General features: G+C 43.9%; 1 protein-coding gene across 5 annotated transcripts in view; it reads right to left on the reverse strand.

Annotated features, from left to right (window-relative positions):
- Window positions 1-23501, reverse strand: part of NDST2 (N-deacetylase and N-sulfotransferase 2) — a 625893-nt gene that overhangs the window by 254678 nt on the left and 347714 nt on the right. For 4 of the 5 annotated variants that reach the window (XM_029608977.1, XM_029608978.1, XM_029608980.1 and 1 more), the window contains one exon: window positions 3473-3521. The gene's annotated coding sequence lies outside the window, so the exon portion shown is untranslated. The remainder of the gene's footprint in view (window positions 1-3472; window positions 3522-23501) is intronic. The other variant, XM_029608979.1, reaches the window with a different exon arrangement.

The raw sequence follows: 23501 nt of genomic DNA on the forward strand, positions 1-23501 counted from the left end.
GCGGATTGTAGGAGGTTCTTCAAAGGAAAAGTACTATACACAGCTCAGGAAGTCATCCGGACGGGGGTTAATGAGTGAAGGGTATGCCTGTAGGAACAGCCAAGTTTTTAGTTGTTTTTTTTTAATTTCGGTGTAGAAGTTTTGGTGCTTAAGTCTGGGGGCATGGAGTTCCATAGGGTCGGACAGGCTAGGGAAAAGGCTCTGTTCATTGTGGAGGTAAGTTTAGTGGATTTGATGGAGGGGGTCCGGAGTGTTCCTTGGAGGGCAGGGCAAGTTGGTCTAGCAGAGGTACGAGGAAGCAGAGGAGGGTTGATCCAATGGGTATTTTCATTCCACCTTCTTTCCACCTATCTTAATGTGTGGAATACATCTGGATTGTGCTTCTAAGATGTTACTTTTTAGCAATGACCACGCCTCTTGCACACTTTTTACTTTTGTAGCTGCTCCTTTCAGTTTTTTTCTATTTTTCTCATTTTCTCAAAGTTTCCCTTTTGAAAGTTTAGCACGAAAGCCATGGATTTGCTTACTGTCCCCCTTCTAGTCATTAAATCAAATTTGATCATATTATGATCACTATTGCCAAGCGGCCCCACCACCGTTACTTCTCTCACCAAATCCTGTTCTCCACTGAGAATTAGATCTAAAATTGCTCCCTCTCTCGTCAGTTCCTGAACCAATTGCTCCATAAAGCTATCATTTATTCCATCTAGGAACTTTATCTCTCTAGCGTGTCCCGATGATACATTTACCCAGTCTATATTGGGGTAATTGAAGTCTGAGACCAGGCATGTCAGGCTGATATATTTACATCTTAACTTTCACAGCACAATATTTTGAAGACTCTGAGCTGCGTATTACTTCCCCCCTAACGGTACAAACCAGGTAAGGGCACTGCAGAATCTTAAAGCTTTCTAAATTAGTTCTTACAAGCAAAGGAAATTAGAAGAGGAAGGAACTGGATCTTTCCCACTTCGGGATTATTGAAGATCTCATTTTCAGAGTCCTATAAACAGAAGACAATCCCTTCAACATAAAAAAAAAAAAAAAAAATGAAACAAGCTCGACAGCTTTTTCTCCTGGAGAGAACTGAAGAATATTGCAGATACAGAAAAGCCTGGTGACACACTTAAGGTCTTTCTCCCTCCCCCTACCACATCATCCTTCCTTCTCGGAGACTAATAAATAACGAGAACAAGTCATATTCTTTCTTCAAGACTCCCGGGCCCAAGGAAAAGGTCTGCGACAGAAGGCAGGCAAAACTGCTTCTTCAGCTTATCAGTGTGGGCCACCTGCAGTATGGATAAGATTAGATAGTTTAAGCGTGAATCTGCTGATCATTTCATCTGTTTACACAGTCGGGCCAGTTTTTAAAATCTACACCGAGGGAACGGCACATCTGGACAGCAAGATAATTTCTATCCAGTTCTGGATCTGTGCACGGTATCTCTGTCAAAAGCACTTCCTTTCTCCCCAAACCGTCACAAAAGATTCCACTGCCACCATCGGTCAGGCCAGAAAATATTCTGCTGAAAAAGGCCCCTACTGACGTTAGTTTATAAAGGCATTTCCGAGGCACAGTCCATACTAACGCAATTTTACTCAGCCCAACGTTTAAGGAGTTGCCCCCCAATTCTTCAGGGTTCTCAATATGCAGAAATATGTAAAGCCATACAGAATGAAATGCTTACTTTTTTGGAGAGGGGGGGGGGTCCAGCGGTTTCCTCCTGCCCCCTTTGGTTTTCCAGCTCAGTCAGAACCAGCCTCTGTCAGGACAGAGCACCATGCGCCTCTGGTGGGGGGGGGGGGGGGGCAGCGGGGAGTGGGGATTTGTCCCCAATTTCTCTCCCCCTCCAAGCTTACTTAGCCCAGTCTGCCCACTAGGTGTAGCTGTTGCACGATGCCTGGGATTCCCCCTCTCCCTGCTGCCTGGGAGCTGTGAACCCTGCCTCCGCGGCACCCCCCGTGCCAAGCTCGGCCGGGGGGAAGAGAAGACCTGATCCAAGCATCAAAAAGCAGGTCCAGTGCAATCATAGCAGCGGAGATCACTGCCGCTGGGCTGGCCCGAAAAAAGCGAATGTAGTCGACGGAGCGAGAAAGATTCAGCAGCTGCTGCTGCTCTAGAGAAAAAGCCTCTTAGTGAGGTTAGGAAGGTCAAAGAAAAGGTGCTCGGGCTTACATATACAGTGAGATAAGGCTAATTTGGTCTGCTGAAGGAAAAATAGAAAGGAGAGATGGGAGAAGTACGGATGCTGCACTAAAATGAGAGGAAGTAAGCATGCCTGCTCCCTGACCTGAACTGCCTGGCCGTGCTGGAAACAGCAGAGGAACAACATTTTTCTGCTCTGATGCAATGCTACTTGCCCGAACAATGCTGTTTTGGTGCTTGTTGCATTCCAGAGGATAAGAAGCCACTTCGGTTCCCTCTCCCTGCTCTTAGTTTTCTTCCCTTTGGGAAATGAGACGTAAGGGCTAATTGCTAATCACATGCAAGCTTGTTGTCCGGGTCTCTTTCACCGGCCGTGCCATGACAGCCCATGCCCCCAGTTCTGCAAAAATCATCTGAACTACAACAAAATTAACCCCTTACACCTAAAAACAGGAATCATCATAGTAACATAGTAATGACGGCAGATTAAAAACCAAATGGTCCATCCAGTCTGTCCAGCAAGCTGCTTATGGCAGTAATTGCCTCATCGAGCAGGTTACCCCCATGCCTACTGTTAAGTGGCCCAGGGCAGTTTTTGAACCTTTCCTAAAAATCACAGAAAAACAGGACTGCAAAGCACATCCAGAAGTCATCAAATCCATCCCCACAGCCACATTATTCATTCTTCTGTGAAAGAGAATTCATATCCTCCAATAACCTGGACAAAACGTCAGCCTCTCTATTAGAAGACACGACGGCACTCAGAAACGCTGCATATGCCTACACAATCATATTATTGCATTTTATATTCTGAAAAGAATAAAACTGCACCACCCATCTACAGTCATTCCAAAAACAAGCAAGACTACGGCACAATTCCTGACTGCAGATTCACGTCTTGGAAATTGTTTTCCGCACTTTGAAACCAAATCATATTGTTACCACCTGAAACAGTCTGACAAATTATGTTTCTATGTTTAGAGAAAGGAGCCCTTCAGCAGCAAAACTTTAACCTCCTCAAATTAAAAAAACAGCTTTCTGAAGGCTCAGATTTCCACAGCAAACCGTGGGGGTGGGTGGGGGTGTGGGTGGGCGGAGAGTGGAGCAGAGGGACAGCGGGATTACTGAGCAAGGTCCACAGCTGATGGTGCTGGAAGATGTGATCTCTCCCCCAGGTCATAAAGGTATCGGGTTTTCTTCAAGACTTACACAGAAATAGCTGTGAAACGACAAGTCAACTCATCACATTCAATAGCGGCTGTAGTTTAGGAGTCAGGAAGGAAGACAAGAGGGGTCATAAAAGAGAATTCATGGGACTCCACTCACCTTGGAAGGGGTTCCTGACGTCTCACTCGTTCACCGGACAAGGTCTGTTCTAAACAGAGGGAAAAAAACCAAAAAGTTACAAAGCTGCTCTCTCTCACTCTGGGCTTAGACCAAAAGCATGCTGTATTTGTAAATATTTGGATAATAACAGACAGAAAACAGATCCAGGCTGGCTATTCAGCATTCTGAGAACAGAGGTAACCATTACATCAGTGAAGCTCCTAACCAGTGGAGAGAAAGAGGTCAGACCCCCCCAAGATTCAGGGGCCAGGAAGCAAGCAAAAAGATAAAAACCAGAAGAGACGGAAGTAGCAAAATAGCTGAAATGGAACAAGGGAACATGCAAAATAAAGGTAAATAATGCCAGAATATTAAAAACCAATGGCCACATCTTGCTCGAGTTCTAAGGTGATCTATCCGCGGTGCTCTATAGATGGGACTGAATTATTACTGCCCAGTTAGAGTGAATGTACGTTTTACCGACTGTGGAAAGGTGAAACAGAGTCCAGAAAACCACAATGACTACCCTCAAGGTGGTCTGAGATTTATGGGCGCAAACCCCGACAAGAACAGTACATAAACCATTCCTTTGAAGATAATAGCATCAGTCAGGAGCCACCTGCCTCTTGTCATTTTTACTTCATTTTCCTATTAAACTCCACACAACCTGCAGAAATGTACAGAAAAGCAAAAACATATTTTCTAACGTCAGAACTCTCTGGTTTCAATGACGGCATCAAATTCTGGTGAACAATGTGTTCTCTCGCAGGTGAGGGATTTCATCTTTCATGCATAGTTCTACCGGAACTTTTTTTTCACACCAGAAGGCTGAGGTAAGTGGATACTTCAGCAATTAAAAAGACATGGTTTCCCTCATCCAACATGACTCTGCAATCAGGAAAATCAGTTTCCCACAAAGCATTTGGCTTTCTCCAATTGAAATATTTTTCATGAATTTAAAAACAAGCTCAGCACGACCCCCAGTTTTATGCCTATTTGCATTTTGTTCCTGAAGAAAACGGTCCCGAGCGACAGAGGAGGGGAGATAGGTTGAAGGAAGCGCCAGAAAACGGAGAAGAGAAAGACCATGGAGAGGGGGGTCTAGACTCAAGACCTCCAGTTTTCCGTAACGGTTAAATATAGCAGTGTGGGTGCTATGTTAGTCTGTGCGGAGGTCCAGAAATACAGGTTGACAAAGAAGCTACTGAGGAAACCTTTTTGTTGTTGGACCACAGTAACTTAATACATTTATGACCAGCTTTTGTGAGTTATGCTTTCTTTATCAAGCCAATGCAGCTTGAAAAATCCTGTGCCAAGGCATAAAGAATTTTATGGCATGTCTGCAATGTGAAGTGCTCAGATTTTAAAACCAAGGACAGTGGCTGTAATAAACATTGCATAGTTTTTATTGTTAAAAACTATGGGCAGATTTTCAAAAGAGCGCATGTGCGGTTTCTGGCGCACACACATGGACGTGGCGATTTTAGAACATGCACGCATGTTATAAAATACAATACCCGCGTGCGCTGGATTTTTACTATCCGTGCACACGTGTTCAGGCAGGTGGCATCTCGTGTGCGCAATGGGGGGGTGTGTGTGTGAAAAAAATGCACAGCAACATGAGTAGGCCTTTCCCAGTCCGCTCCAATTAAGGAGCAGACTTGGAGAGAACTTCCCTATCCCCCCTAACTACCCTTCCTACCTTTTCCCCTGTCCTCTCCTCTCCTCCCCAACCCCTAAACCCACCATAACTCCTTTAAATATTTTTGTTTTACAAGTTACCTGCTCTAAGGTGCAGAAGAAGACAGTTGTGCACGCTGGCCGGCTGCCGGCATGCACCGTCCCGGCCCGCCACGTCTGCGCGTGCCAGGAGATACGTGCGTGGCTGGGCCATTTCTAAAATGCGCTTGGCGCAGGCAGGGCCCCGGCCACGTGATTATCTCCTGGTATTTGCGCTGTGCCGGGCGTTGAAAATTCTCCCGTATGCGAATATCAAAAAAACATCTGCATTTAGCTGAAAACAAATAGCAGGCTTTGCATAAAGACCTAAGGAGGAGGCAACCTGCAGTTTAAACTTTGTTTACATCTAGTCCTGGATTATATTTATTTAGTCATCTATTGTTTTAAAGGTCTTAACATTTTAGCAGCTTTCCTTGTCCCAGGAGGCCTGATTGAAATCTTTTAGTCATGATTCTGAGCTTTATTCTCCAGAAAGGCTCAAATTAGCCAATAAGATTGACTGCATTGGGCTTTTCTGCTGACTGAAAAGATACTTCAGGGAAAGGTTCACTTCCAGGCTTGCTAAGAAATGTCTCTTTAAATTGACAGAGCAGCCCACAGAAAAGCACAGCCTGGGCACCGGGGCCATGCATCTTGTCTCTGTGAACCAGTTAACCCCATGTTCCTCTCCTACGGATTAGGTTGTGCAGTATGGTTTACAAGATAATGTTGCATAAACTATCAATTTACATAATAATTACATATATTTCCCCTTATATACCAAGGGTCAAGTCCAGCTAGAAGCGTCAAAGGCACTGGTTTTGATGAAACTCCACTCTGTTTTCATGACACAGGCATTCATAAAACACACACACAGGTGTGCGGCGGCCAGGTGGCAGCATCAGCCTTGGAGGAAGCTGGAGTCTTAATGGGCAGCGATGGCAAGAAAAGAGGTAGGAGAGTGTGTGTAAAGGAGGGGCCCTGTGTGGTCTTGAAAGCTGGTGCGCTGCAGCAGGTACCACGGCCTCCAAAAACTACTAGAAACACGCGGGCCCCAAGAGAGGCAGCAACAGAGCAGAGCGCCACTTCTGGAAAGGAACTCAGGACCGAGATTGCGCACACAACTCTGGGGCAGAAGTACTGTACGGCCTTGCAGCTGTCTGTCTGAACCAGACCCGTGGATCGAAAAGAAAAGCTCAGGGCTTCGCTGCCACCACCACAACGCACACCATTCGATTCACAAGACCCAGAGCACAGTACCAAACAAAAGCATGCCGGGGAACGGGCCAACGCATTTGTTTTCAACTGTTTTTTTTATTCCTGAATGTTCCCAGCTTTGTTAGATGCTCCCTGCTTGGCCAGGAGGTCACTACTGACCCATCCTGCCAGAGCCTGGGCTGCACTACACCGTGTGCGGCATCGCCGTCCTGACAGTTTACAGAGCTTAAAACAAAAAGCTTCTGAATTTATGGTGGCTATTACCCCTCCCCACCCCCCCCAAATCTGGACTCAGCGAGCATGAAAAACAAATATTCTCTAAATAATACGTTTAAAAAATAAATATTAGATGAATACTTGGATTAGGGCTTTACCCTTTCACTGCCGTAAACAGGACTTCAGATTCTAGCTCCGGTGAAATGTTTACCAGTCTTAAACCTATTGCCAACCAGCTATCTGTCCTTGCAAAATAAAAAAATAAAAATCCTCCACCAGCTTAAGGGAAAGTTTAGATAATCCTGGTTTGTCTCTACAGGACAGAAATAGATGGAGTGGCGAGCAAACCCTCTGATAATAAAGGCACTGCAGATTAGGATAGGAGGATATGCTGTTAAGCAGATGATTCTGTGAAGACAGATATGGATTTTACATTTAATTACTCGCTTTTCCAAGCCTAAAGTCAAGGTAAGTAACAATCAGGTACACTAGGGCTTACAATCAGGCCGATACAGTAAAGTCCGCGGGAGAGCCCGGCGCGTGCGATTCAGTATTTAAATTAGGCCTGGCGGTAAAAATGGGCAAAAGGAGTGCAGGCTGTCAGCGGGTTTGACAGCCGACGCTCAATTTTGCCGGCGTCTGTTCTCGAGTCCGCTGACAGCCACGGGCTCGGAAACCAGACGCCGGCAAAATTGAGCATCCGGTTTTTGACCCAACAGCCGTGGGCTGAATTCAAAATTTTTTTTTTTTTTTACTTTTCGAAACTTTCGGGACCTCCGACTTAATATCGCCATGATATTAAGTTGGAGGGTGCACAGGAAAGCAGTTTTTACTGTATCGGCCTGAATGTTAGGGGATTATTTACAGGGAAAACACAACATTATTCTATCAATTGCAGTTCTTGGCACTACAGTTTACTGAATCCCATGGTATTCTTCCCAGCTTTCGTGCCCCCAGCAGTGATCATTTGATAATGCCCCTTAGCCTGAGGCTACAATCTTTTAAAGAGCCCTATCAACCTAAACGTGAACCCCCCCCCCCCCTCTCCTTCTGATCTCAATAAAATCTCTGGGGGTCTCAAGAAACCCCTATCCCATCTTTTCTTCCACTGCCCTATGGGTAGCCCCAGTAGCCAAAAGATAAAAAATAAATACTGTAAATGTCTTATTTATTTATTTAAAATCTTTTCTATACCGTCGTTAAGTTATATACCAGCACAACGGTTTACACATAGGCACTTATAGTAATGTTAAAATTGTACTGGGTAATACTTTCTATCAAAGTGCCAATAAGGTTCCGGTGACATAGTTTCAAAAATAAAGATTATTTGATGAATATCATAAATCTTGTCCATTTATACGTGTAATAGATTTACTTTACATGTATAATACTTCTGTACTGTATATTTTATCTAAAGTTAGCGATGAGATAATAAAATAACAAAATATGCACATATTTAACTACGTGCTATGAGCTGATGTTCTGCTGCCTGCTTTATTTATTTTTCCTATTCTCCGTTCTCTTTGTAAAACCCTCCCGTATCTCACCCCCACTTAGCAAAAAAAAAAAAAAGTCTACCTCACCTTTCCTGACCTCTTGTACTCCGCCCCTCCCCCCCGGCCAGTACCTGTGGATCCATGGTGGTCTGCTGTAGGCCAGAGTGCATCCTATCACTCTGGCTTGCATCCACCATATGTAAAATGGCTCCAGTCAGCTACATGGAGTTGCATTTGTCCCTAACAGTAGATGCGAGCCTGAAGCAGTAGGACATGCTCCACCACACCACCATGAAACCACAGGTAAGGGCCCAAACGGGTAACATGTCTTGCTAAAAAGGAATGGGATGTGGGAGGGAGGGGGAGAAGCTAGGGATGGGACATGTGCAGAATTTTTAAACTGCTATTTTGACTACTAGGGTTGCCTGAAGGGGTGGTTGGGGGGGTGGGACAGAGGACCTCTTGAGACCCCAAGGGATTTTACTGAGAATGGGTAAGGGGGTCACTGTTTGGATTGATCAGGTCTTTTAAGCATCGGTCAATCTGATGCTCCCAAGGAAAGTTAGCTACAGCTTTGGAGTCGTAACCAACTTGTCTAAAAGTAACACAATTTATGAATTTTCAGGCAAAGCTGCGTTACTTTATTTACATGAGATCAATTAATAACGAGCATGCATGCAAACCAACTCATTGCCATACTGCTTTGCTTGGGGGAGGGAACAATGGGTGGCATTTGAAATACAGTGTGCTATCGCTGCATTAATGCGTTTACCATATGGCAAACTCCTAATACAGCTTAATAAATGAGGCCCCTAAGTTTGTATCCGAGACCATAGAGGGTTAAATGACTTGCCTAAGATCACAAAAAGCATGCGTGGGAGAAGGTTGGCTTTCCGGGTTTTCAATCTGCTGCTGTAACCACTGGGCTGCTCCTGCTGTGCACTACCATAACATAGATCGAAGATCTAAACCGCTACGGCTGTTACTGCTACTTATTTCCACAACAGTACAAGGTGTACACAGCTCTGTACAGATACATGAGAGAAAGGCCGTTCTTCAAGGAATTTACAATCTTGACAAGATAAGACACACAGACAAAACAAATAAGAGGCTTTGTTTATAGAAAAAAAATGGTTAAAATCAACAAGGCCATGACTGGGGTAGGGGGTGGGGGTAAGATTTAAAAGCAGCCTCACAAAGGCAGGACTTGCACATGGGCAGCAAGGGGACATGGTGCAAACTCTCAGGAAGGTTGTATCAGGTGTACGGTGCGGCAAGATGGAAGGTGCAAAGTCACTAATTTGGAGGAGAAGGGCAAAGTTAAGAGCAATTTGCTCAGTCAACTGAGTTTGAGAGGAGAAGCATGGGGAAGATAAGAGGGGGAATGAGTAGCTGCAGCGTCTGCCTCTCAGGTTGGCCAGGGATGGGGAAGCTGGAAAGGCAGCGCTTAGAACCCCTTAAAAGAAAGGTGACCCAGTCATTGCTTAAGCCCAATATAAGAAACAGGCAGAATGGACACTGGACAGAGCTCTAGTTTGTGAACCATGCTTGAGGACTGACACTGAAATGTCTAGGCTAAGACAGGTGAAGGGGTTCTAAAGGGAGAAGAAAGCATGTAGCTGGTGCCCTAGTCCCCAAAAGCTCAGAAGGGGTCAAAAATAATCTAACAGTGCACCGGCAGAGCGGTGTGAGGATCTGCGCTGCAGGACAGGATTGCTTTACAGTACCGCCGAAGAAGGGGGTGTTGCACAGTAGATCTAAAGTACATCAACAAACTCTAAAGAGCCAGACTTGAAAAGCAGGGTCTCAGCAACTCTGTATTAAACATTTCGTAGGACATGTGCCCATAATACGCCTCGCTCCAGCTGATGCTGTTAGTTCATGCATCACTAAATTACACTTCATTTAACAAATAACTATTATTCTCTGCATGCCTGTTCTCTGCTCTGAGGAGACATCGTTCCAGGAGCAAAGCATTAAAGAAATGGAAAGGATATTAAACTCGCAAAACCTGAGCCAAAGGTAACAAAATGTCCAGACTTGAAAGGGGGTCACCATCTCAGCGGCAGAGCGTGGAAAGTTGTGAGCAGCAGCAGATGTAGGGAAATGAAATCCCTGCAGCCAATTAACCTTTCAGAACAGCCCCGCTTTCATCGGTCAGCAGCAAGCGCTGGCCAGCATCCTGAACCTGAATGACGGGAAGCCCATTAAAGGCAGAAATCAACCGCAAAAAGAAAGAGAGAAAGAAAACCTCTCTCATTAATCAAAACCAGACCACACAAATTGCTCACATTAAGAAGTGAGCTTAAGATCTCTCTGATTTCCAACTTGCTCTAGGCATCACTTGAAGAATGGAGATCTGGTCAAAGTCAAACCCCTTTTGAGGGAAAAATCCAGGAGGAGGAAGGCAGGATGATGGGATCATCTATAAGGAGGAAAGAAGGTGATAGAGTAAGCCTGTAAAGAGGGCCAGCAAGTCTGTAGGAGAGAGACTGAGCCTGTGAGAGTAAGACAGTGAGCCAGGTCAGTGGAGTGTAAGAGAGAGAGGGCCTGTGAAAGCAAGTCTGCACGAGCGGCAAGGCCAATGGACAGAACCTGTATTTCTGCAAGCAAGAAACAGTACGACAGGAGTCAGTCTGGGTAAGATAACAAGGAACACTGGGCAAGAGGACAGAGAAGGCCCATCTGCCACAAGAGGCATGGGCTATGTAACATGAGCTGTCATCTAGGAGCACAAGTGAAGCTGGGGGAAAGGGGGTATGCAATAGGGAGAATAACATCCAGTGAGACAAGTAGGGACCCATCCCAGAGAGAGCAGCAAGGGGTCCCCAGGGACATAGAAACAGGAAAGGCAGGAAAGAGGTGTGTGGCACTAATCCGGCACTGAGCATTCCACCACACCCAACAGGAAGGAGATTGGTAGGGTGGGTATATGGCCATTTTCATCCACTGAATAAAAATCAATATGTGCAAATGGAATAGGATGGTATTGGCTTATGAGGGAAAGGTACGATGGAGAGGGTACAGCATATCCAGGGTGTGTGTGCAAGAGGGCAGCTAAATAGGAGGCTAGGTGTATGAGTGAGAATGCATGTTTGTATGTAGCCTCAGTATACCAGCAGGATAAGCAAACCCCAGGCAGTGGTATAAAAATGCCATCCTTATATTGAGTATGGTCCTGTACTACTTCCGTAACAACTCATTTATTTATTTGGTTTTTATTCCACTTTTCTGTATTACATTCATGTACTGTAGATATTTATATATTTATAGTCTGATTAGATATAATACAGCATACCTCAAAGAGAAAGAATTTCCCTTCTCCAGCAGCACCATTTCTCTAGGGCCACATACTAAAGCTTGGAATCAGAGCAGAGGGCTCCTGTATTGAGCATGATCCCTAGCTATCTCTCATTATTTGGGAAGAAGCTATATGGTTCTGTGTTGAGAACGGTGAAACAAACTTGCCTGTTAATTGCTTTTCCTTTAGTCTTTACAGATCAGTCCCGACAAGTGGGTTATGTCCTCCTGCCAGCAGATGTAGACAGAGAAAATAAAAGCTCAAAGATGACTTCACTCCCCCTATAAGAGCTGCCTTCAGTATCCTATATCAAAACTAAGACAACTGAAGGTCATTGTTTCTTTTGGTTTCAAAAATCACCACCACCATCAAAACCTGATGCAGCCTAGAAGCTTCACTCAGTGGTCATTAACCCAGAAATTAGATCTTCTCTACACCAAGATCATGATTAGGCCAAATACGTTTAGATTGGGCCACAACATACTCATTGCTATTTTTCTGAACCTGTCAGACTGTCAGCCCTTGTTCATGGCTTTGCTGGGTGGAACCTGGATTGGCCTGGCAGGACTAAAGGAAAGGAAATTAACAGGTAAATTTAGATTTCACTTCCTTATTGATAATGCCAGACTAATCCAGACAAGTGGGATGTACCAAAACTCACCTAGACTGAGTAGGAGGAAGCCAGCAGTCTTGCATCCAAGGTGAAGCCTCTCCCAGCCTGTACCCTCATGCTGCATGTGCATACAGCAGGGAGGCAGTGCAGACAGATGCACTGCCCTGCTATTATCCTCTGGAAAGACCATTTCTGATTCTGCCTATGAGGAATCAGTTTGCCGGACTTTAGGGACCTGCAAACGTTTGCTGGAGCATAGAAACATAGAAACATAGAAATGACGGCAGAAGAAGACCAGTCGGTCCATCCAGTCTGCCCAGCAAGCTTCACACTTATTTTTTCTCATACTTATCTGTTTCTCTTGGCTCTTAGTAACCTTATGTTCTAATTCCCTTTCACCCCCACTATTAATGTAGAGAGCCGTGATGGAGCTGCTTCCAAGTGAAATATTAAGTTTGATTAGTTGGGTAAGCGGCAGCATAGCTCTCTGCCATGAAGCAGAGGGCAATGCTGGATATGTGTGAAGTATTAGTTTTTCTTCTCCCCTGTCGTTGAAGCAGGGAGCTATGCTGGATATGCATTGAAAGTGAAGTATGCCTTGAAAGTCACATTAACTATCATCAAATATTGAAAAGCCTAATAATTGGTAATACCAATAGCCCATGAACCCATCCCTGTTTTTTTCTTTCTTTTCTTTTTTAATTGGGAGATGGCTGCCCTTCATCCTTCCGCTCCGTGAAGGTGGACACCTACCACTGGCCACTGGCATCCCGCTCCGTGAATGCGGGATGCCAGTGGCCAGGTCAAAACACCCATCTCCTTGCTTCCTCCGGAAGTCAATGCCTTAGAACCATTGTGCTTTAATAGACCTATCCAAGAAGAAACTGTTCACCTACAAACATTTCAAAGGAGACCTACAATGGATTTGAGAATAGCCATCCCTGTCCTGGCCTACATCATTGACTTCCTCACTGTTACAAGTGAGAAAATCCCAATTCCAACAGAAGTGAAACACTACCTTCCAAAGAGGGAGGATAGTGGGCCCAGAGATAATTACCAAAGGCTATCAAGAAGAATAACTTCAACAGCACAACAACGAGATGCTATCTGACAAGGCTTGAGGAGAAGGGAGGCCAGAGCCCCTTGAAACTAAGCTCAGGTTCCAAGCCAATGAGCCCTCCCCGTAGCGGAAGTCTTGCTTTCTTGACTCCATGGATGAAAGTATCTCATCTGAGAAAGAGGCAAAAGAGGTCTCATGACTGTGACCCTTGCAGCAAACCCAAGCTGGTCTCTGCCCTATGTGAACTTTGCGGGTTCTCTTTCATCCTAATCCACTCTGGCAGAAGAACAAGACTGAATAGATCCCTCAGTGGGAAATATTATCTCTTCCATAAACTGACCTTGCAAAGGTTACAAACTGTAAGTCAAGTCGACTATGTGTTCCCCTTTTGTGCCATCAAGGACTGTAAACCCCAACACTAGATATTCTTAACTATGTAGCCTGGCTCTTTCAACAGTCAAGATTGTAAAAGAGTAGAAGGGATCATCCAGGGAATAATTCTCACATCAGGGGAAAGTTGAAGGAGCACCCCTGTTTGTACTTTCAGACCTCGGACCAGAGAACATCCAAGACTCTTGGCAGAACACATGTGGTCATGGTTCTACCAGGATATCCAAAACCCCAGGTTCCTGCTTTCCTTTTTCAACCAAAGAACTTGTTTGTCTTGGAGCTTCACCAAGCTGATCTGAATCTACTCCTGGCCCTTGCCCTACACCTGGACCTGTTGTTCTCCTCGTAGAGAGATTCAACATCTCCTCTCTCAGCACACTGTTACCTGTGGGGAAAGTCACCATGGCCTCCTCCAAGGAATACTTGACCCAACACAGGAATACTTGTCACAAAGCCATTGCAGATGGCTTGGGAGAGAGACTATAGAAAAAAGAAAGATTGTTTAAGTAGAGACTCAAACGTTCTATCTTGGGGGTCCTTGAATGCTGTGGTCCTTAAGAACATAAGAATTGCCATACTGAGTCAGATCAAAGGTCCTTTAAGTCCAGTATCCTGTTTCAAACAGTGGCCAACCCAGATCACAAGTACCTGGAAGGATCCCACACAATAGATACAGTACATACTGCCAAGGCTCAGGGATAAGTAGTGACTTCCTCCAGGTTTACCTAGTTCATGAAAGTTAATGGACTTCTCCTCCAAGAACTTATTCAAGCCTTTTTTTAAACCCAGCTACGCTAACTGCCCTTACCACATTTTCCAGCAATGAACTGTGCATTGAGTTAAAAATAATTTTCACCAATTTGTATTAAATGTGCTTTGGGAATGGCCCATGGCTTGGGAATTTGCCAGAAGACAGAGTGACTGGTCTCGGGCTCTCTCTTCACATAACTTTTGTTTTTTACACAAAGAAAACAAGAAAAAATAGGCCTGCTTACCTCAGAAGTCTGGTAAAGAAAACTCAAAGCAAATGTTATATTAATGTAGTCTTAGCATATTACTACTACGTAACATTTCTATAGCACTACTTGACATATGCAATGCTATACTACTTAACATTTAATTGTGAAGGGTGATGTGGGTATAAGCCCTTTATGCTGCGGCAAAGCTAACGCAGCCTTGTAGGCAAACCTACGATGCCTACACCTGCAGCTGGCGAATGCACCCTGTAGTGAGACAGACTGGAACTTCACCTATATCAGCCGCCTCCCCTGCAGGTTGATCCCTTGGGTTCTGGTAGGTCTTAGGCGGGCCTCTAGGGCGATGGCTAGAGCAAGAGTCCAATGGCATGCCAGGGTCAGGGCAGGCAGCAAACTAACTGCTAAGGTCAGGACAGATGGCTAAGAAGAATGGTCCGGTCCAGGCAAGAGGTCAAGATCCCGAGAGTTAGGCCACAGGTGGACGAAGACACGTAGATGAGCAGGATGAGGCAAGGCTGGACAAGGAAGGCTGGACACAGGAACCAGGAACTTGAAGCAACACACACTGCAAAGGCAGGAAACCCTTTGCTGAGGTGTCTTATGCTCCTCAGGAGGAGCTTTAAGTAGCCAGGGCCTGGCGATGTCATCAGAGGGCGCTGCAGCTAAGTTCCTGCCACAGGCCCTTTAAGAATGGGACTGTCGGGTGCATGCACGCCTAGAGGAAGTCAGGAGGAGAAACGGCTGGCGGCATCCCTTGCCGTGCGGAGTGATGTTCGAAGTCCAAGGTGGTATCCTGAGAGGGTGAGGCCTGACTGCTGGCAGCGTCCCAGCCATGGAGCTCTGTTGCTGGCATCAAGGGTGAGTGGAGCTGTCCTGTGAGTTGCTAAATGTAAACATTAGTATAGATTACTTTTCCCCATATGCATCACTTTGCACTTGTCCACATTAAACATCATCTGCCATTTGGATGCCCAGTCTCCCAGTGTCCTCCTGCAAATTCTTACAATCTGCTTGTGATTTAACAATTCGGAATAATTTTGTGTCGTCTGCAAATTTGATTACTTCACTTGTACACTTTTCCAGATCATTTATAAACATATTAAAAAGCACTGGTCCCAGTACAGATCCCTGAAGCACTACACTCTATTCCTTTCTCCACTGAGAAAACTGACCACTTAGTCCTACCTCTCTGCTTACTATCTTTTAACCAGTTTGCAATATACAATAGAACATTGCCTCCTATTCCATTACTCTATTTTTCTCAGGAGTGTCTCATGGGGGGACTCTGTCAAATGCCTTATGTAAATCCAAATATACTATGGCCACTGGCTCACTATTATCCATGTTTATTAACCCCTTTAAAAAATGTAACAGATAGGTGGCGCAAGACTTCCCTTGTGTAAATCCATGCTAGCTGTATTCCATTAAAACAAGTCTTTCTATATGTTCTGTGATTTTTGTTCTTTGCAATAGTTTCGATGATTTTTCCTGACACTGAATTCAGGCTCACTGGTCCATAGTTTCTCAGATCACCCATGGAGATCTTTTAACAGATTGGCATCACATTGGTCATCCTCCAATCTTTAGGTATAATAGACTATTTAATTGATAGGTTACAAATTACTAGTAATAGATCTTCAATTTCATTTTTGAGTTCTTTTAACTCTGGGGTATAAACCATCTGGGTCCAGGCAATCTACTACTCTTTAGTTTGCTAATCTGCCCTATTACATCACTCAGGTTCACTGTGATGTGTTTCAGTTCTTCTGAATCACTACCATTAAACAACTTTCCGAAACAGGTATCTTTCCAACATCCTCTTCAGTAAACATTGAAGCACAGAATTAATTTAGTCTTTGTGCTGTGGCCTTGCCTTCCCTAAGTGCCCCATTAACCCTGGATCATCTAATGGTCCAACTGACTCCCTCACAGGCTTCCTGCTTCAGATATATTTTAAAAAGCTTTTATTATGAGTTTTTGCCTCTATGGTCAGTTTCTTTTCAAGTTCTCTTTTTGCCTGCCTTATCAAGTTAGTTTACATCCTAACTTGCCAATGCTTATGATTTTTCTTATTTTATTCAGTTGTATCCTGTTTCCAAGGTTTGAAAGAAGCTCTTTTGACTAAAATAGCCTCTTTCAGCTCATGCTAGCAGTTGTTTGGCCTTCTTTCTACTTCCCTATACCTCCCTATACCAATGGGGTGAGAAGGGCTCCCTCTGCCGAGGTTCCTGAGACTGCTACTACCAGACTGCCTCACTACTGCCCCCTTTGGTGGTACTCTTCAAGTTGTATAATAAAGAACTAACTGTGTTTGTGCGTCCTGAGTCTAGCCCAGTACTGTGGCTCTTCACAGGGCTCCTCCCTGTGAGCGTGGTCATCTGCCACAGTACCCAAGGATCCACCCAAACACCGCTTAACCATAAAAACAACAGTGGCATACATTTGTTCATAAAGGACCCCCCCCCCCACGCATATTAGAAAACGAAGGCCCCCAATCCCAGGTGCTGTCTTTTGATTTTCCCCTTACTCAGTCTTCCAAACCATCTCCTCCTCTACCACTGCTCTATTTTCTCTGCCATCTTTCCTACCTTTCCATCTTTCTCTTTGTGCCCTCCTCAGTCACTCTTCTCCTTTCCATGTAACTTATACTCCCCCCCCTCCCGAAAAATTGTTACCTGGAAATACGAAGTATAGAAAAAGCTCAGCAGAGTAAGCATGTGTCGCATGTCAGTAATTACACACAATTTGAATAATTTAAATAAACAATGTACATACAGCATACAAACATTCAAAAGACAAAATCCAATAAACAATGTTTTTAAAATAACTTTCCCTGCATTTCCTCATTCTGCTTTTCCCTATTTCTTCTCTTGCCTTCTGATTCCTTTTCTTTGTTTTTCTTTCCATTTCACCTTACATATATCACCATCATTCTCCTTTCATGTTTATTGCTTTCTCTTTCAGGTTACTTCTCTATGACCACCTTTCACCTCTTTTCTCCAGCCTTCCCCACTTCTCATGTCTCTAACTCTTGTATAGTCTTCTCTCCATTTCCCCAGAAATCTCCTTTTCCTCCATTTCTCCCTTCCCAACTGCTTCTTCCATCTTTCAACCACATTACCCTGTCTAACCCTTTTTTTCCCTCGCATCCCTTTCCAGCTCACTCTGCTTACCTTAGTCAGTCCCTTCCTATTAACCTCCTATTCCGCTGCTCTTTATCCCTCCAGTCTCCCCTGTTCTCACTTACATACCCATCCCCAAGTCTTCAGGGGCTGGGAACAGTTTTCCTTCTGCAAGAGGCATGTCAGTCACTTCCCTCCTCTACTTCTCTCTCTCTCTTCACCCCAGTTTCCCTTTCTCCTCCATCTGCTTCCCCCATTGGTAATTGCTTGCTCTGTATCCTCTGCCCTGATTGTACCTGTGATGGCTGAGGTAGAGATGAAGCATGTGTTGGGAGTGGAGAGAACTGGCAGCAGCCTCAGGGACCTGAAGCCAGAGTTCACTCGCCCTGTGTCTCTGTGGTGCTGCTCTCTGAACAACAAAAAGAGCCACAGACACAAGGATCTAGCTCCATCTCTGGCTGAGAGGCTGCTTTCTCTTCCGTGCCCAGATTGATTGAGATTAACACCCCCCCAAGGGTCAAGTTATCAAGCAGGAAATTCCAATCATTGTGACCTGGCACTCAGGACTTCAAGCAGCCCTACACTAACATCTATGCAATTTATTTTTTTTTTACAATTTTTTAAAAATAAGTTTAGTCCTCCCTTTTGGCCAGGATCCAAATGGTTACATGCCCCCAGTGGCTACCAGGTGGCAGAATATTAGCTTCCTACATTGTATAGTCTCAGTCAAAGGGCTAAAAAGGGATTATCCTCAGCATATGGCTCAGACCTTACATTGGATCTTAGCCAAAACGAGAAAGAACTTGGGTTACAGGTTCCAAACACAAAAATCTCTCTCTGTAAAGAGTATACCTGAATTATGCTGATGTTCTTATGAACACAACTTGCTTGTTAATCCACTCCATTGATGTTATAAATCAATTACACCTTCCAAATTACTTACCACTGCATAGCATGCAGTGATTGGTGCTAAAACTCAAAGGGCATCTTTGACAGTTTCGGGAGAAACTGTACTTAAAAAAATGATGATTAAGATGAGTCACTGTAAACAGATAATGCTAATGAAACAAGGCCTTCAGTGCAGTACAGGAGCTCTGATTGCTAAAACAGTTCCTTAATTTTTGCATTTCAAGCATCATTTCTCCTGAGGAAGTTAGTTACATTGACATTTAAGTGCCAAGAAGATACTGTCCTCTGAAAAGCAAATTGTGTGACTTTTGAGCTCTTCTGCAGGACTCTAAAACTGATGAGTATCACTATATGTTGGAAGAGCAATACACTACATTTCTAGCAAAACTGCTGTGGCTGAAGATCTTTGCCAAGCTATACTTTAAGAACATTCTGTTGGCTGACCACCAGTATTTAAAGAAATGTTCACTACTGTGTAGGTTCAAACAGTTGAATCAGCCTTTCAGCAGATAAAATCAGAATCAATTATTAAGCAATTATAATTGCCTATTAATTAGAAATGAGGACGAATCAGATGTCCTCTCACCACACACACTTCTGTTACGTGCCCATCTTCCCCTGCCTTATAGTACTCCTGATATTTTGCAGGTGGGGTTGTTGAGTATGGACACACAGTTATGCGACGGCTTTGTATTGCAAACCAGTGTATATAGAGTACTGCATTTAATCACCTGCAAACTCATTTCACTTCGCGCATAAGCTGAGACTGGAACCCATGTCAACAGAGATGGAAGTCACGCCTCACTAACTAGACAATTTTATAGGGCTAGTAATACAACTCTGAGCAGGAGCAGGGTAAAGATTCTTGTGCAAAGCAGTCATAATATTTCTGGTTTTTGGCACACTTCTCTGACAGGATTTGTCTGCTTTCTGCACTACTAAACTCCAACGAGGGGCCAGAGAATGAGAACCAAGTTCTAACAAACTGCTGACTGGAAACCTGGAAATGTATGTGTCTAGACAGCTGGCCGTGAGCAGGACATATGGGCCATAGAGCTTAGATGACTAACCATATAGTCCCAGCAGCCCACAGAGGCCCCTTCTGGTGGGCAAGAACTTCTTATTGAGATCTCATAGTACCATTAATGAATTTAACAATCAGTCCAAAGAAGCTATTTAAGATTCTAGCCCAGACTACACAATCTACATTTATATAAATTAGTGATGCTTTTAAAGGTGAGAAGTCTTCCTTACAGTAAATTTAGATAACCTGTTCTATACACTTGAAAAAAATGTTGATTTGGAAAACAGAACAGTAGCAACAAAATTCTGTTGACTAGCTCAAGATATAATTTATTTTGACCAAATAAAATTGAATGCACAGTCAAATTATGATGTTGCTTGCTATACAATAACCAAATGGTTCCCAATCTAGTCTTCAAGATAAACCTAACAGATCTGATCATCATGATATCCACAATGAATATGTGTAGTTTATTCCTAATGAACCCTCTTCCTTATTACTACTTCCTATTTCTTATCTATTTGCTTGCAATCTATATCACATATCTGTATGTATCCATTACTTATGTACTCAATGCCTTGTTACTTGATGTAATCCACCTTGGCTGTGTGTAGAGGTGTCTCAGTACTGCGATTGCTGGAGGTACTACAGTTCAGGAATGAGGTGCATTGAAGGGGCTGTGTGTGGAGGTCTCTCAGTACTGGGATAGCAGAAGGTATCATAGGGCAGGAATCAGGTGTGTTGACATAGATGTATATGGATGTCTCAATACTGGGATAATAGGAAGCACCACATATCAGCAGTAAGGTACATTGGCAGAACTGTTGAAGGCGGTCACTACTGTAACTAGCAGAGATGCTGCAGGACAGGACTACAAATGGTAGCATGAAAGTTTGCTCAGCTTCTGTAGCACACATCATTCCCAACAGTCAAATCAATCTTATTTTTTCTGTTTAAAGAGCAATTTCAAAGACAAAAAAATAAACCATTTAAATAGCAATTTTATTGTAACAGACATCCATATCTTTTAAAATAAGACAGGTCTTAAAGCAAACAAACAATGAAAAGAGGAATACAAAAAGCAGTTAATTTATTTTTATTTATTTATTTACACCATTTATAGCTCACAGAATCCACAGTTCTTGGTGGGTAACAAAATACACTCAATCAATTTACAATCATGACAAACATATCACATAATTGATTCTCCCAATCTCCGCTAAAGTGAGACCAAACAATATATATGTGTGTATCCCAATACACACATATATATTGGGACTTATAAGACTTATCTCGGGGAGATAAGTCTTATATTTTCAATATTTCAATTATTATGGCGTCTATCATGGATATTGAGCAGGTCCTTCAGCTGGGTGCATCCATGGTTTGGATGTTTGCTGCTGGATCGTTGCTGTTCAGACCGTGTGCTCCAGTCTCTCCGGGATGGGACGTCACCAGAGCTAAACAAGCAGCACCCTAACTCTGTACAACTGAGCACACTGGCAGCAGGGAAGGCCTCCTACCCAGAGAGCCCAGGGCACACTTTCTCACAGCCAAAAACCCAATTACCCAGAAGCCACCTTCCCAGCCTCAGCTCCTCCCCGCACTGACTGCAGTGCCTGGGAGGCCCCAAAGAAACTTCCCCTCTCCCACACCACCACTCCTGGAGGCAAAACAACAAAACTGGCGCCAGACACAGAAAGAACCAATCAGCGCCGGCCAGGTAAATACATGGTCTTTCCTGCTATTCTTATTCCAAACGCTAGAGTTTAACTAAAAAGCTCCCACTCATAAGAACATGCCATTCTGGGTCAGACCAAGGGTCCATCAAGCCCAGCATCCTGTTTCCAACAGTGGCCAATCCAGGCCATAAGAACCTGGCAAGTACCCAAAAACTAAGTCTATTCCATGTTACCGTTGCTAGTAATAGCAGTGGCTATTCTCTAAGTCAACCATTTGTCCCTCTTCTTGATTCTACATCGCAGTTGTGATGACATCATTGGGTATTACATAGAAATAACACACACACCACACACTGCAGCAAAACAGCTGGGAAAAGACGAGAACTCTCTGATATTTTGCCAAAGGAGCATAAGGATTCATGAAAGGCTTGTGAAAGAGAAAACTATATATTCAGGTGTAATTATATGCTTCTCTGGGATAAAGTCTGCATTTATTTAACCAATGACCAATAAGCACTTTGTTCCCATACGGCTGTCTGAAGCAACTCAAGTTTAGATGATGTTCAGCTACAGTAAGAAACCAGAAGTAATGCTGCGGGCAGGGTACTGGTCATTGCTACCTTAGTCAAAGAAAATACACTGTCTGGGCCAATTCAACTGCTGTCCCCTTCTTTACAAGTACTGCAAGGGCAATGTACGAAACTACTAATTTTTTTCACAGAGCTTCGTTGGGGTTTTCACATTTTAGTGTCCAAAGGCACAGTTTACAAAACAGTCTGCAGATTTTGGGTGTTGTAGTAAAATTTCACATATAGTCCTTGACACACAAATTTGCATTTAAATTCAAAGCAGCTCATTAAGTCTGAATTTTGTAAAAAAAAAAACCCAGCACCTGAAAAAAACTTGTACACCTCAATGAGGTGTAGATATCCTTTTTGCTCATCCCCATAGCAAACTTTAACACGAACAAGGCACTATCCTGCAGGAACTCCCATGGGTTAGTGTATCAGCCTCATTGATTGTCAACTTGTAGACATTAACTGATGAACTTTAAAAGCCCTGCGTGCGCCAAAAGCGGGAGACATGCGCACGCCATGCTGATTTTAAAAGCCGCCTGAGTATGTGCGTATCTCCCGCTGCAGACACAAATAAAAAGTTTCAAAGAAAGGGGCGGAGCATGGGCGTTCCTGGATTTCACAATGAAACCAGCGCGTTGAGTACTTTCGTGCACAAGTACGTGCTGGGGTCCCCTGCCGCGTAAATTAACTTCTGCTAAGGATGCTGGGTAAATAATAAAATTTAAAAAAATCGAGGCAGGTCAGCGAGGCTAACAGGGGACAAGGGAGGCTATTAAATTAAGGGGGTTTAGAAGCCCTCTCTCTTGCCTGGGAAAACTGGAACAAACTGGTGAAACTGGCAGTGGCGTGGACACGCACCCCTTTTAAAATCCCCCCGCTTACAGGGTGGAAGTGGGATTTGCATAAATGTGCACGCACCCGCTTAAAATTGTGTGCACATAAGCACGCGCTCAGCCGTTTTTTTTTTTTTTGTTTGTTTGTTTTTAAATAACATGCATGCACATATGTGCTTGTGTATAAAACAGCTGCGTCCCTGGGGGTGACCCGCTAGACGCGCCCGCGCACCTGTGTAAAACTAACCATCTTAAGTGTAAAATCATATTAAACAAAAAACAGAGACAGAGATCAGCAAGAAAGCCCAAAATGTGCCTCTCATGACCCCTCATTTTGTAAAGCTATTTATAGAGGGATTGTGGGAGAACATAGGGGGAAAAAAAAAAAAGAGAGAGTATGCGTAGGAAGGCTGGCAATAATGTACAGAGACAAGGTAAATGGAATAAAGCAAAAAAAAAAAAAAGAAAAAGAATGAATTAGATTGCGTGTGAATGCAGATTAAAGGAAGAAAATCTTGCTTGGTCCTTCATCAGAATCTGAGTGCATCATGTGTGACAGGAATTTTCTCTTGGGTAAAAAGCGTCTGGTATGGTTGTGCTGAGAATCTGTAACCATCCCAGGCCTAGACACCATCTGACAGAGACTCATTTGAGTTCAGCACCCAAACAGCTCTAGTGAGCAGTCCTGGGACAGGGATAGTGTAACTTGCTTACAGGAATGTGTCAAGATGACAAATGCATCTTTCTAATGGTTTGCTCTGGGGGGGGGAGAAGTGGAGGGAAGGTAGAATGATAATTCAGGTTATATTTCCCAGTGTGACCTATTTACTTTACTCGCTACAGTTCAACTAATGGGACTAACAGTTATCCCAGACAATCTTCTCAAGACAT

This window comes from Rhinatrema bivittatum, chromosome 7, assembly GCF_901001135.1.
Source record: "Rhinatrema bivittatum chromosome 7, aRhiBiv1.1, whole genome shotgun sequence".
Taxonomy (NCBI): domain Eukaryota; kingdom Metazoa; phylum Chordata; class Amphibia; order Gymnophiona; family Rhinatrematidae; genus Rhinatrema; species Rhinatrema bivittatum.